This window comes from Arvicanthis niloticus, chromosome Y (assembly GCF_011762505.2).
Source record: "Arvicanthis niloticus isolate mArvNil1 chromosome Y, mArvNil1.pat.X, whole genome shotgun sequence".
In the NCBI taxonomy this organism is placed as follows: domain Eukaryota; kingdom Metazoa; phylum Chordata; class Mammalia; order Rodentia; family Muridae; genus Arvicanthis; species Arvicanthis niloticus.
In genome coordinates, this window is record NC_133431.1 from 7,347,713 (window position 1) to 7,362,672 (window position 14,960).

The 14,960-nt window shown below is 40.3% G+C and overlaps 2 pseudogenes across 1 annotated transcript; one reads left to right on the plus strand and one right to left on the minus strand.

Annotated features, from left to right (window-relative positions):
- Nucleotides 1-9,190: 9,190 nt before the first annotated feature.
- LOC143437387 (recQ-mediated genome instability protein 1-like) lies at nt 9,191-12,322 on the minus strand (annotated as a pseudogene). Its single transcript, XR_013106878.1, has 2 exons — nt 12,200-12,322; nt 9,191-11,454 (listed from the first exon to the last, which is right to left on the minus strand). The product of XR_013106878.1 is annotated as a recQ-mediated genome instability protein 1-like (transcript).
- A 361-nt stretch (nt 12,323-12,683) lies between these two features.
- Nucleotides 12,684-13,283, plus strand: LOC143437279 (bcl-2-like protein 2 pseudogene; annotated as a pseudogene).
- Nucleotides 13,284-14,960: the final 1,677 nt, after the last annotated feature.

Here is a 14,960-nt window from a genome sequence, read left to right on the forward strand (position 1 = left end):
AGGCCTGGCACTTGAAAATGTTTGGGTCAGGCAGTGGTGATGCACACCTTTAATCTCAGTACTTGGGAGGCAGAGGCAGAGTTTGAGGCCAGCCTGGTCTACAGAGTGAGTTCCAGGACAGCCATGGCTATACAGAGAAAGCCTGTCTCAAAATAAACAAACAAACAAACAAACAAGAAAAGAAAAGAAAAGAAAAGAAAATGTTTGTAAAAGCATGCACTCAATGCAATGTTATCTGTCCTTCATTCTATTAAGAAAGATAAGCCAAATAGTCCTCAGAGGAATGAAATATACCTGTAAAATACAAAGTTAGATGGTTGTTCATGAAATAGTGGTCACCTGAAGTGTCATTTTTTTTTTGTTTTGTTTTTTTCAAGACAGTGTTTCTCTGTGTAGTCCTGGCTGTCCTGGAACTCACTCTGTAGACCAGGCTGGCCTTGAACTCAGAAAACTGCCTGTCTCTGCCCCCCAAGTGCTGGGATTAAAGGCATGCACCACCACTACCTGGATCATTTATTTTTAAATCACATTTTCTGTTGGAAAATAAGAGTTGGGAAAGTATTACTTCTACTCTTATTCACTTCATCTTCAAGTGAAAAAAGCATGAAATTGTTTGTGGCTATACATGACTGTAATCTCAACAATTGGGGGGGTCCCAGATGTAGGAGAACCAAGAGTTCAAGGTCCTCTTTGGGCATGTAGCCAGTTGTCTGGACACAAGGATACAAAAGAACTTGACTCTGTTGTCCAATACCAGGTAAGGTGTTGATGTGTATACACTCTGCCTAAGAAGCAGCACAGGTCCAGCTCAAGCTGACAGCTCTGAGAAGTCCCACCCAGCCTTGGTCCACTCAATTTGCTGTGAATGGGAATCTCAGACAGATTTACTGCTACTTTGGGCAAATAGATAATGAGGAGTTCAGCTTGTCACAAACACGTTTAAAGAATAAAAACACTTTCAGAACATAAGAAGGTTGAGGTAATCCTTTCTGAAGTTCTTAGTGCCTGGAGCTGCCAGAAACTGTGGCATTCTGCAACTTTCAGGAGCCAATTTACATTGTAGGCTTAAAACTTACATTAGTTTAAACAAACAAAACATAAACAAACAAAAAAATGTTTAAACCAATGGGTCACTTCAGTTGTGAACTGTGTTAAGAATTAATATTATGAAAATACATTAAACCTTAAAATTTTAAAGGTTCTAGTAGCAGAAGAGGTAGAGGATTAAAACAACAAACAATCTGTCTGGAGCCCAGTATGTTATCTGTCGTGAGCAGGTTGTGATAAGGGTTTAGGGTCCCCGTGGGAAGAGGAGGGACAGGTCGTCTCCACTCAGGAATCGTATACAGGATTGAATGTGAGATGGTCAGTTCCCCGAGAGGGCAGAGACTATGCTAGAGACAGAGGTTTGATATTTAATTGCTCTTTAATAATGCACAACAAACAATATATTTTCACCAATGCTAAAGCTATTGTAACAGCGAGGTATTGCCACATTCCCTATGCATTGACTCTATCAATATCAATACAATAAAATAAGCACATGCTTCTGTGCACCTCTTCATCCACATCTTTAATTTTAAAATATGGCTGTATAATCCTTTAACTCTAACTCAAACCCTGTGTGCTGTGGGGCATATTTCTTTATTACATCTTTTGAAGTGAGAAACCCTTTATTAATCTTGCTCTTTTGAGATGTTCAGATCCACCTTTAATCTGGGCTACAGATTCTTTTGACAACCTACATATATAAAGGACATTGGACAGGTGGTGTTTTTGGTTTTGTTTTTAGTATTTGCCCTACTTTTTAACAAAACAAAGGTGATTTGTTTGTTTATTTGTGTTTTAAAACTAGTATCAGTAAGTATTTCTTCAAAATTCTGGTATTCACAGATCAGCTGTAATATCCTGCAACATGAAATTAACCAGCCCTTGAGGTTTCTAATTTACCTTGTCCAACAGCCTTTATTGGGACATTCTGTTACATAAGCTTTCTGTATACAAAGATTCATTCTCTCTATGATTTGAGCTATGTTAATCTACAAAATGTGTACTAATACAACTGTTGTTTTTGTCCACTTTTCCACTAATGAAGATGTGCTGGCTACCAATAGTGCTCAACTGTGTTTCTCTTATGTTTCTGGCTTTTCTCCAGGGTTGATTGATACCTGTCATCTGGTGGAAGGAAGCTGCAATTTTCCTGAGCCCAGCATGAAGCCACAAAACAAGACTCTTGTTTCCTAAAATCCCTCTTTAATGTTAATGGTGTTAACATTCTGTCTACAACTCTACCTCACTGTTACCTGGTGACAGCCAGGTATCCTCCCCACAGCTTTCTCTCTTTAAAGAGAGATTGAATGTGTTCTATGGGTGTGGGGTAAAGGGATGTCTCAGCAGACTCTTGCCTCAGGCTGAGATATCTCTTCTCCCTAAGGAACCAGCCACAAGACAGTATAAGTATAGTATAGAATATAGTTTATTTAGGACATTGGGAGGGGAGTTAAGAGGGTAGTAGAGGCAGAAAAAGGCAGAGAGAGGCAGAGAGTAGAGAAGTAGAGGCCAGGCATGAGCATGTGGAGAGAGAGGGGGGAAGGGAAGAGCCCAAGAGGGCAAGAGAAAGAGAACAAAAGGTCAAGAGATCAAAAGAGAGGAAGGGGTAAGCAGCCACCTTTACAGGGGGGTCAGGCTTACTTGGCTGTTGCTAGGTAACCGTGGGGAGGAGCACACCTGGCTGTTGCCAGGTAACTGGGGTGAAGTTTAGACAGAATGCTAAGAAAAAACTGGGGCATCCTTCCACTTGTGGTTCAAATTGATACCTTCACTGCACACTGACTACTGGGCTACGGAAACTGTTCACCTTGATTACACGAAGAAGAAGGCAAGTGCTGTGAGGAAAGCTTAGGTAACATCTGGAGTCAGGTCCTGGTAACTGCAGGATCATTGTTCTTGAGACAGAACAGCAGGCAGCTTAACAGCCAGAGCTGGAATGCTGGGTTCTCCCCCAGGGCTTGGTGGGGTGAAATTCCTCTATGAAGACAAAAACAAATGCTAATTGGGTGTAAACCACTCCGGAGCTCTTGAAAAGGTCTGATCCTGGCCCAGAGGCACACTTTAACCTTGAGGACTGGTAAGACTCACTGGCCAATCAAGGCTCCCAGGCAGACCTGCCAATCAGACAAGGAGGCGGGTTCTTCCCGGTGTTATTTTACAACTTTGCTGTGCCTGTGCAGGCTTGAGTGGTCATCTGTGCCCTGCTCTGAGCTCTGCTGTGGGTGCTGTGTGGAGACCTCAGGGAAGCTCTGAAATTGAGTCATGGTGAGCACAGGATCACTGCCCACAATGGGTAGGAGCAGGTGGGTGAGCAGTGGGAGCTGGGGTGCTGGGTCCTCTCTGGAGCTGCATGGGAAGCATCAGCCAGATGTGACCACCTGTGAGGTCCCTGGTGATGCCCCTCATGTGTTAGATCAGGAGGTGACCTCTGAGTAACTTCATGTAAAATCAGCTGTCATGGCTGATTCTGAATCTGCCCCAAACATTTGGACCAGTTGCTTTATTATAAAAACCTGGATGGTTTCTCTGACTATGCAGCACATGTGTCCATACCCTTCTGTCTTTTATAGTATACATTAAGAAGACAGGCACAGCTGAGCAGTGGTGGCTCACGCATTTAATCCCAGAACTTGGGAAGCAGAGGCAGGTGGATTCCTGAGTTTGAACCCAGCCTTTCTACAGAGTGAGTTCCAGGACAGACAGAACTACACAGAGAAACCCTGTCTCAAAAACAAACAAACAAAACCTGTTTTTAAGAAGACAGGCAGAAATCTAATAGATCTGCTTTTATACATTACTTGTTTTAGTTTTGTTTAGTTTTTCTTAATTTTTTCCATTGCAGATTTTTATGTTTCTTTACTTTTATGATTAGTGTTTGATTATTATGAGGTAAAAAGACTTTTTTCCCCTCCAATCTCTTGGGTCTTTTGGATGCTTCTTGTACATTAACATGCATGTTCTTTGGTTTAGGAAAATTTGCATTATTATTTCATTGAAAATATTTTCTAGACCTTTGTGCTGAGATTCTTCTTTCTCTATTCCAATCATCTGTAGTTTTCCCTTCTCATATGTTTCAGAATTCCTGGTTGTATAGGGTTAGGAAAGTTTTAGAATCCACTTTTTTTTGTTGACCAATGTATTCATTTTGTCCTATTCTTCTTTAATGTCTGAGACTCTTCTTTCCTTTTCCCTGGGTGAACCTTGCCTCTGCAGTTGTCAGTGCACAGGTAATTTCAATGCTCTGCTCTCAGGGACTTAGCAACTGCTTAAGTTATTCCCTGCCTCCATCACCTGCTGCTATTGTCATGTGTGCTTTATATACATGGACCACCTGCTACACAGCTCTCTCTGTTTGTTCCCTGTCTCTGTTCTCTGCACATGCCCCCTCTATTCTCTTTCTCTACTCTCAGGGCTCTCTTTCTGCTTCCTGTCTGAGTTCCTGTCTGCAGGTCCTCTTCTGTGCCTCTATCCCTTCCCCAGGTTCTCACTCATCTCCCTTCCCCCAAACAACGTCTTTATTTTTTTTTCGGTTTTTGAGACAGGGTTTCTCTGTGTAGGCCTGGCTGTCCTGGAACTCACTCTGTAGACCAGGCTGGCCTCAAACTCAGAAATCCACCTGCCTCTGCCTCCCAAGTGCTGGGACTAAAGGCATGTGATACCACCGCCTGGCTAAACAATGTCTTTTGTACCATATCTGTTGAATGTTTTTATTTCTCAGGACCTGCTGTGATAGGATAGCTTGGATATTTTGGTGACATATTTTTCTGGTTATTATTTATTATATTCCTATGCTGGTGTCTAGGCCTCTGGGTTTAAAGTGAATATAGATTTACGTACTGGTTTCTGGATTTGTCTTGCTTGGTTGGAAATTTTGTTCCTAGGTTGCTGTTTGATGCCTGGATTTACAAAGAGAGTTGCCTGAATATTGCTTCTTTTACTGACATGTTTGGTGGGTATGCTCAATAGGGAATGCTGGTTAATGTTGGGAGCAGGGAGAAAAGTTGGGCAGGAAGAGATGATCTTAGCATCCACAGGAAGACATAGTCAGGACAGAGGTAAAGCTGCCTCTGGTGTTTAGTACAGTACTAGAGGAAACTGTGATCATTGCATCTGGGATAACAGACAGTGTGGTAGATTTATAGAAAGCTTACCTTGTGTCCTGGCAGGTAAAGCATGTGGTTGAATAGGGACTGTCTGCCCAAGAAGGGCTGAGACACAGGGATGAGGCAGGAAAGGAAGGGCAGGTGGGGATTGTCTATCTTACTTATAAGAGGCATTCATGGGGGAGAGGCAACTTCCACTGGCATTCTGTCTCAGAGTAAGTGCAAGTGATATTAGGATCTGCAGTAACAGATAGTGAGGTAGGTCTTTGGATAAAGTACCTTTTCTACTGCAGTGCATGGCTTGTGGTTGAACAGGAGCATCTTTCAATAATAAGGGCCTCAGGCACAAAGATGGGTTTGTAAAGCCCAATCGATTCTGTTTTAGAGAGTGCACGAAGTCCATTTGAGCAGACATCCTATGACAATCCCCCTTGTCAACAGCCAGTCAAGGTACAACTGCAGGGTTAAGCTTCATGTAGATAACTAATTCACCTTACAGAGAAAAAGTTAGTTTACACATCATGGTTGTCAGATGGTTTTGCCCCCTTGATTGGTTCCTGCAGATTATGCGGGACATGTTGTTTTTAAAATATTAAGTTGATGAACTGTATGTTAATGTCTCAATCTTTCTGTAACTATAAAAAATACCCAGCACCCCTAAAAAATTGAAAGGCTGTTTGTTAACGTGCACCATTGTTGTTTTTGGGTCATTGGCTTGACTGCCAGATTTGTTTCTGTGTGCCTTGGTTTTCAGGTTTTTCTTGAGTATATGTGGAGAGAGATGACTAAATTGAATGTGAAACCCTGCTACAGTGGATACACTGGAGAGTCATAGCCCCAAAGTGCTTCAAAGATGTTCCAGAGACTAGTATTCTGGACAGTGTGCCTCTGGTCTAAATTTCTGGGAAGGTTAGAGCAGTCTTTGAACCCTGCTACAGGGCTCAAAGCTGCTGCCATCCTGTTTTCTTTTTTTTTCTTCTTTTTTAATGATTTATTTTTATTTTTTTGTTTGTTTGTTTGTTTGTTTGTTTTTTTGAGACAGGGTTTCTCTGTGTAGCCCAGGCTGTCCTGGAACTCATTCTGTAGACCAGGCTGGCCTATGCCATCCTGTTTTCATTTTCTCCTCTGTACAAGTGGAGGAATCTGCTGGGTAGCCTTTACCGCCCCCTTGTGGCTGTCTGATATGTGTGTAGCACTTTATTATTCTGTGACTGAGGAAATGAGACTGTTTCCATTCCAGTTGATTTAGTTACTGACCCCTCACCTTGGGTTAAATCCTTCTTACCAACAAAACTAATACCCATTGACTAGTCCATGACAGAAAACTCTTCAAGACAGCATCCAGGGCACAACTGCTTTCTTTCTATCTTGTTTTACAGGGTGGAAATGACAAAGACCTCATTTTCCCTCTCCTTCCATTCTACCCTCTGCCCAGTCCATATGTGACTCTAGTTTTGGAGTTGTCATTAGATGGAAGGTTGTTCTTCATTCCAACAGAGTTAGCATATCTTTCTTGGACCAGAGATCCTGTCCTTTGGGGAGGCCATTTCCAGGTCTGTGAGACTATCTGCTTCTCTCTCCACCTTCCAGCTGTTTTAGCCACATCTTTGGTAGTGCTGGCCTGGGAACCCAGGGTTAAAGACACCTCACCCCAGGTCAGCACAGCCTCTGAACTCCCCATTCTAGTGTATCCTTCCCTGCTCTGAGCCAGATGCCCTCCCTATTTTGTCCTGGCTCAGCCACAACTCCAAGTCCCTCATTGGTGGCAGGGGCTCCAGTAATTGATATGGTTAAATAATTCATTTTGTTTTATAACAACTTTCTCATTTTTGTGTTTGTGACATAGTTGTCTTAAGTTCTCAGCATTTCAGATCTACAGTCATCTGAGGGACCCTCAATCGAGGGTGTGCCCACATCAGAATGGCTGGTTGCTATGTCTGTGATACCCTCTTCTACTGAGGGTGGCAATATCTCTAAGCAAGTGGTCCTGGGCTGGGTAAGAGAGCAGGCTGAGCAGGAGACATTGACCAAGCAAGAGAGCACACCAGGAGACAGTGTTTGTCCATAATTTTTGCCTTCAGTTTCTAATCTAAGCTCCCAAAATGATGGACTGTGATCTGACAGAACCATGTACAACAACCATTTATTACCTTCGATCCTTTTGCTCAGATGATTCAATCACAGCAGCAGAGTAGCAAGTTAGAACAACAACAACAAAATGGTATCCAGATATGATTATGCTGCTGGACAGAATCTATGTTCTCTTTTGAAGGAATGGGGAGACTATCACAAACTGAGATGGCAAAGTCATAGAGAGCTGTACATGGATCCTAATCAGTTGTTCTCATAGGACATGGAAGCTTGGGATATTGACAGTAGTGCAGCCAAAGGTAGTTGAGGTCATGCTTGTTCAGTGGAAAATAGACTCTGAGAAAACTTTAGTTAGAGATCATTTGTGTGATACTTTTGTCAAAAATCTTCCCTACTTTGGCTTATGCCCTGAGACATTGAGTAGGGTAAAATTTAAAACTAATATGCTGATTTGTATATTTTTATTTTATTTATATGTATTGTTTGCTCTTCCCATTTATTTATATATTTCCTTATATCTCAGTTACTAACCCCTCCCCATTCCATCTTCCACAGTACCTCATCCCTGACTCCTTTTTTCTCCCCAGGGAGGGTTGGGGTCCACTTGAGTATCCCCCAGTCATGGCATGTCAAGTTTCTCTGCAGGGTTAAGCACATCCTCTCCTACTGAGGTCAGACATGCCAGCCAAGTATGGGGAACAGTGTGGACAGACAGGCAACACCTTAAGGGACATCCCCTACTTCAGTTGTTGGGGAACCCATGTGAAGACTGAGTAGCACATAGAGTACATATATACTGGGAACCTCTGTCCATCCAGTGTATACTCTTTGGTGGGTGACTCTGAGAGTCTCCTAGGGCCCAGGTTAGTTAACTCTGATGGTCTTCTTATGAACTTCCTGTTTTAAAGGCAAATAGTTGGGTCTGTCTTACACTTTCAAGTGTTTAGTTCATGACCAACATAGCAGGTAATAGGGACCAACTGAAGAAGGCATCACTGATGCTAACTCAGTCCTGGCAGGACAAATTTAAAATATAAATTAAAAATAAAATAAATAAAATAAAATATAAAGTATGAAATAAAATAAAGTTTAAAATTTAAAATATGTAATAAAATAAAATGTAAAATATAAAACATAAATATAAAATATAATATAAATACAAATTTAAAATATAAATTAATAAAATAAAGTAAAATATAAAGTATAAAATAAAGTTTAAAATTCAAAATATATTATAAAAATATGAAATGTAAAATATAAAACTTAAATTTAAAATACAAAAATAAGATACAATAAAATATAAAATACATCAAATATAAAATATAAAGAATAAAATATAAAATAAAAAAGTAAAATATAAAATAATATAAAAATAAAATGTAAATATAAAGTATAAGTATAATAATATTTTAAATTTTATATTTTATTTTTAATTTTAGATTTTATATTTCTAATATCTTAGAAAAAAACTTTCCCCAGTATGCAATACCTAATAAGGTAATAGACCCGATAATGGACCCGTCTTTGTTGCCCAGGTAAGACAGGAACTGGCTGCCCAGCTGGGGATGAATTAGAAATTGTGCATTTAGGCCCCAGATTTTAGGACAGGTAGAGAAAATGAATAGAACTCTAACAGAGACCTGGACTGACTTGGCCTTAAAGACTGGCAGGAGTGATTAGACAGTACTCCCTCCCTTTGCCTCATTCCAGGTTCAGAACACCCCCGGGACTGGTTAAATCCTGTGTGGGAGCTGCCACTGCTCACTGAGACAGGGGGGGGCACTCAATCCTTTTCTTTATTTTTCTTTTTTCTTTTCTTATTCCTTTTTTCTCTTTTTTCTTTTTTTTGTTCTTTTTTCTTTTTTTCTTTTTTCATTTTTTCTATTTTCTTTCTTTTTTCTTTTTCTATTCTTTTCTTTTTTTGATGAAATATCTTTATTTTTAAAATATCATTTACAGTGTGTGTGTGTGTGTGTGTGTGTGTGTGTGTCCCATGCTACCTGTGTAGTAGACTAACAATAGATTCTGGAAGCTGGGTCTCTCCTTTTGCCTCAAGAGACCAGGAGATGATCAAACTGAGGTCACCACACTTGGCAGAAAGTCCATCAACCACTGAGCAGTCTCAGCCATTCTTAAGCTCTGAAGCTCTTTTACAGAATTCCAAAATTGAGAATAAGCAAATTTGATTCCAAATAGTTGCCTGTTTTAAAGTGTGCTCCAATAGCATTGTGGCAAATTATTTATTCAACCGTTTCTTTAGGTCCTCAAGGTGTTCCATACCAACATCTTGAAATTCCAATACCATGCCTTTACATGAAGAAGGATTAAATGAAATAGTCATTAGGCAACACAAATCTATCAGATCTCGCTGACATTTTTGTAACCCTTCTAGGAATTTTTTATATTTAAGAGGGTCCTTTCTTAATTGTTTCATTTCTGGTACTGAATACCCTATCATACTGGTAAGTATTTAATCTATAAAATTTACATCTAGATATGCAGTACCATCAGAAACCTTTGCAGTTACACACCAAGAGCCACCAGAACTTGAGAGATTTCCAGTTAAAGTGACAATAAATGCTTTAACTTTCACAGTGGTAACTTCCTTTGGCTTTCTGGCCATTAGAACAGACAAATAGATAAAGGGTGGAGAATGTAAGTCCATGCCAATAGAAAGACAAGTATTATTCTCAAATGATCTTGAAGAACAAGCCTGGAAAGGGAAGCCATTTTCTTTAGAAATTTGTGAACTCTTTTCTGATATGTCCAGCTTTCTGTTTAATATTTTATTACTTAAGCAATGTTCATCTGAACTGCTGATGGTTTGTTGTGCTATATCATCTACTTCTGAAATCTTACTTTCATTTGTAAGATCATGAGCTAAGAGTCTCTTATGATTGTCTCTAGTAGATGAACAGTCAAAAAATTGTCTTCATGAATCATTAGTTCAGATATTTTTTCATCGAAATTGCTGTTTTCTTGTTTATGAATCAAAGTCGTGTGGTTTAGACTACAAGGTTTATGTGAAAAGATCTCCACACATTTACGTATGTTTATGTTTTCCTTCAAAGTTAGTGGCTGTGATGCTTTTGTTTCCATCTGTTCTTTCTGGACAGTTTCTTCCAAAAGCAAGGCCTCTTCTAGTGAGAAGTCATCAAATTCTCCATCAGTGAAATGCATAGGCTGGTTTGGTGGTTTTTCCTTTGGCCTTGAAGAAATATTACATCCTGGCTCAAAACTAGACTGATTTGTCCAAATAGTGTTTGAGGAACTGCCTGTGCTGAAACAGCTTCTTTCCATAGTCACATCATTATTTGCTGCAGGCTCTTCATTTTCATCAAGACTTGCCAAGAGTTCTTCATCCGAAGGCCCCAAAACAGCATCTAAACCCCCTGAAACTCTGGGTACACTGTGATTGGAGTGATTTGGAATGACTGAAACTGTAGGATCAAGTTCACCAATTAATCTTGCAAGTACTTTTTCTTGGGCATATTCTTCTGAAAGACCATCTACCTCACCTCCTAACACCTTCACATTTTCTGGTTTCAGTAAGAGAATGCCAAGATGGAACAAAATGTGTCCATGAACTAAAATTTTTGTACCCGGAGGAAGAGCACTATGGAGAGCTGGAATAGACTGATATTCCATTCCCTGAATTTGTGTGACCCCATCAGTGAGCTGCAGCATTAGCATCCGTGAAGGCCTTACTTCCCATGGTTTTGGAGTACTCTGTGTTTCAGCTGAAACTAGATCATCAGTTGTATTCTTTCCTCTCAGCTTTTGTATCTGGGAATACGCAGGTTGACTTACATCAACCAACGAATTGATCTGTGGAGCATAAAATCCATTCAGTTCTCCCTTTGGAATTTCTAAAATGTCATCAGGTAAGAGAGGATGTTCCAAGTCACTCAGGTCAGTAAGAAGCCATTGTTCTAACACCTGTTTATTTATTTGTGCCTGACTCAAATTAGCATTATTATTTTCTTCTTGGATCCAGTTAACACAAGCTTCCAGCCACATCCGAGGCACTTTAACATGCCATGCTGCCAAGAGCCATGTCTCAACTCTTGATACAGCACTAGCTGCATTCATTTCTTTTCAATAAGAGCATCCACATCCACCACTTAGCAGGCAGCCAGTGATCTACTGACAGGACTTCAAGCTGGATGGTCAGTAGAGTTCTCAAAGTATCTTCTGCAGAGAAATGACCCTGCCTGCTCTCTTGCCTTACTTTTTGTGTTTGTTTCTTGAGACAGTTTGACTATGTAGCTCTGGCTGACCTGGAACTCACAGATTCCCGTCTCTGCCTCCCAGCTGCTATGATTAAAGGCATGAACCACCACCATAGCTTATTCTACTTTTCAAGAAACTCCTCATACATAAAACAAAAACAACTCATTCAAAGTACTGTAATAAGCATTAAATTGTCACCACAAAGTGGCAAACAGGAGAGCACTTAGGGTATGGCGCCTATAGTATTTTAAATATTATGCCAGCCAGCTACTGAACTGTTGAAATTATATTATATTAAGTCCCACAGCTAAGTAATACTGGATCCAAACTGACACTGAAGCATTAGACTAGACCATTTAACCAGTAACTCCCGGAATACCCAGGAGCCACTAAACGAAGCCAACTGGCACAGGCTTTGTTGTGCCACCCAAATCCAGGGCCTCCGCACTCAAGCGCTGTGCCACCGAGATATATGTCCAGTCTGAGGTTTTAATAACGGATAGAAAACTTTCAACTCCAAATAGAAAATGAACGCCGGACAAAAGACAAACTTTGACTACTCCAAGAGAAAAACCTACAGTGTGAGAGAAGAAAACAAACGGACATATCTGGGGGCAAGAACAATGCCATCACGGAATCTAGAAGGAGCAACTTCTCACTGGAGTCTAGTCAAGACAATTGTTGTACAGTTTCCTATAGATTCCCACTGCTCATTAACTTACAAGAAAAAGAAGAGCTGTTAGCTGGGTGGTGGTGGCTGTGGTTCACGCCATAATCCCAGCACTCGGGAGGCAGAGACAGGCAGATATCTGTGAGTTTTCAGCCAGCCAGGGCTACACAGAGACTTCTTTTTCTTTTTTTCTCTTTTTTCTTTTTCCTTTTTTCTTTTTCTTTTTTCTATTTTTTCTTTTTTCTCTTTCTTTTTTCTTTTTTCTTTCTTTTTATTCTTTTTGCCTTTTTTCTTTCTTTTTTTCTTTTTTCTTTTTTGTTTGTTTTCTTGTTTTTCTTTTTTTTTTTTTTGTCTATTTTCTTTTTTCTTCAGGGCACTCAGTCCTAATATTGTTCTTTCTAAATTCCTGTTTGCCCGCATGAAAGTGTTCGAGGTGGCTCAACAAATGAGACCAGAGGCCTGAGCAACAGTTTCAAGCAGGAAATGCAGTCTGACATCACTGAGCTGGAAACTTGGAACCCAGCTGAATGCACCTGATGACGACCCCAGCCTCAACCCCAGATACACGGGCTCTAGTGGCTGACTTTGTAGGCTACAAGCTAAGGCAGAAGGGTTATGTCCGAGGAGCTGGCCCAGGAGAAGGCCCAACCGCTGACCTGCTACACCAAGCCCTACTGGCAGCTGGAGATGAATTTGAGACCCGCTTCTGGCACACCCTCTCTGACCTGGTTGCTCAACTACACATGACCCCAGGCTCAGCCCAACAATGCTTCATCCAGGTTTCCGAGGAACTATTCCAAGGAGGCCCCAATTGGGGCCGTCTTGTGGCATTCTTTGTCTTTTGGGCAGCCCTGTGTGCTGAGAGTATCGACAAAAACTTAGAGCCATTGGTGAGGCAGATACAGGATTGGATGGTGGCCTATCTAGAAATACACCTGGCTGACTGGATCCACAACAATGGCGGCTGGACGGAGTTCACAGCCCTGTATGGGAACAGGGCCCTGAAAAAGACATGGTGTCTACAGGAAGGAAACTGGATGTCAGTAAAGACAATACTGATGGGGGCCATGACACTGGGGGCCCTGATATCTGTAGGGGTCTTTCTTACATTGGTTTTTCTTCATCTGGGCTGGTGAACTTTTGTTAGAGAAAGGGTAAATGCTGTTCAGATTTTAGTGTTACGCCATCGATATCGAACTTTAGGTCAGGAAAACAAAAGTTATGATGATACTGAAGTTTAAAATTTCTAAAAATTTATGTTAGAAGTGGGGTGGGAACAGGCCTATGAATAGTTAAGTTTTTATGATTAAAAACCTAATGGAATATTAACAATGTGGTAAAGCTTTTGCATGTCATAGTTCTTTACACATACACAAAGAAATCACAGTGGAGAGAATCCTCATTAATGTAATCACTGGGGAAAAACTGACAATTCACTTTTATCTGTGACTACATAATAGAACACATTCAAGAGAGTGACTCAGTGTCATCAAGGTGCTAAGCCCTTGCACTGCACAGTCATCACCCATTACATAAAAGAACACATACTGGAGAGAAACTGAATGTCATGAAAGAGGTAAAGCCTTTCCAGGACACAGTCATCTCTGAATACACAAAAGAAAATGTGCAGAGTGAAATTTATGAATGTAGTCAATGTGATAAAGACTTTGCATGTCACTGTACTCTCTAAACACTTAAAGGAACATACACTTTAGAGAAACCTTACAGATGTAATGAACGTGGTAAAGCCTGTACATATCTCTGTAGTCTCCAAAGACATAAAAGAACACAAACTGAGCAGAAACCTTTTGATTGTTCTAAAGTTGGAAAATCGTTTACATGCCACAGTGGTTTCTGAATACAGAAATGAACACATATGAGAGTGAAACCATCTGAAAGTAATTAACATGTTAAAGCCTCTGCACGTCCTAATCATATTTAAATGCATGAAAGAATTCATAGTTGAAGTAAAATGTGGTGATTTAAATATTCTTGACCCTAAAAAGTGGCAATATTAAGAGATGTGCCTTGTAGGAGTAGATGTTACCTTTTTGAAGGAAGTGAATTACTATGGTTGTGGTCTCTGGAGCTCATGCCAGTAAAAAACAGACCCTCCTACCACTTGGCTGGAAGACAGTCTCTTCTTGGATGCCTTCTCATGAAGATGCAGAACTCTCAGCTCCTTCTCCAGCATCATGACTGCCTGCATGCTGACATTCTGCCTGCTATGATGGCAATGGACTAAACATTTGAAAGTGTAATACAGATTGAATTAACTATTTGCCTTTAAAACAGTTGCCTTGGTCACAGTGTCTCTTCTTAGCAATGGAAATTCTAAGACAGAACTTGGAACCCCAGACTTAAGTATTCTTATTGGTAGGCCTGACCATGCTTTTGTTGGAAGCAATGTGGATTTTTAGACTTTGGATTTCTACATGCATTAAGTGGAACTTCATGGGCCGTCCTAGTAGAACACATATGACCTAAGGGTGGTTTGAACTTTACATAGAATTTTTATAATGTTTTGCTGAAGAATGCTTCTGTGTTTTGCTCTCATCTGAAGGTAAACAGGTTTATTTTGTTAACTGGATTGACAAAGGAAGTCTCAGGAAAGCCAAGCATAGCTTTTGGCCTGTGTTTACTCTCATGGTGATTGTTTTGATCATGCTTAGTAATCTTAGAAAGGAAAAATATGAAATGTTAGCTTCAAAGAGAAAATCTCACCAGGAAGTTGAATGAAGCTAAATCCTATGATCAAAGATACACAATGGCATTAAAGAAATGGTGATATTATGGCAAGATTCCATCCACCT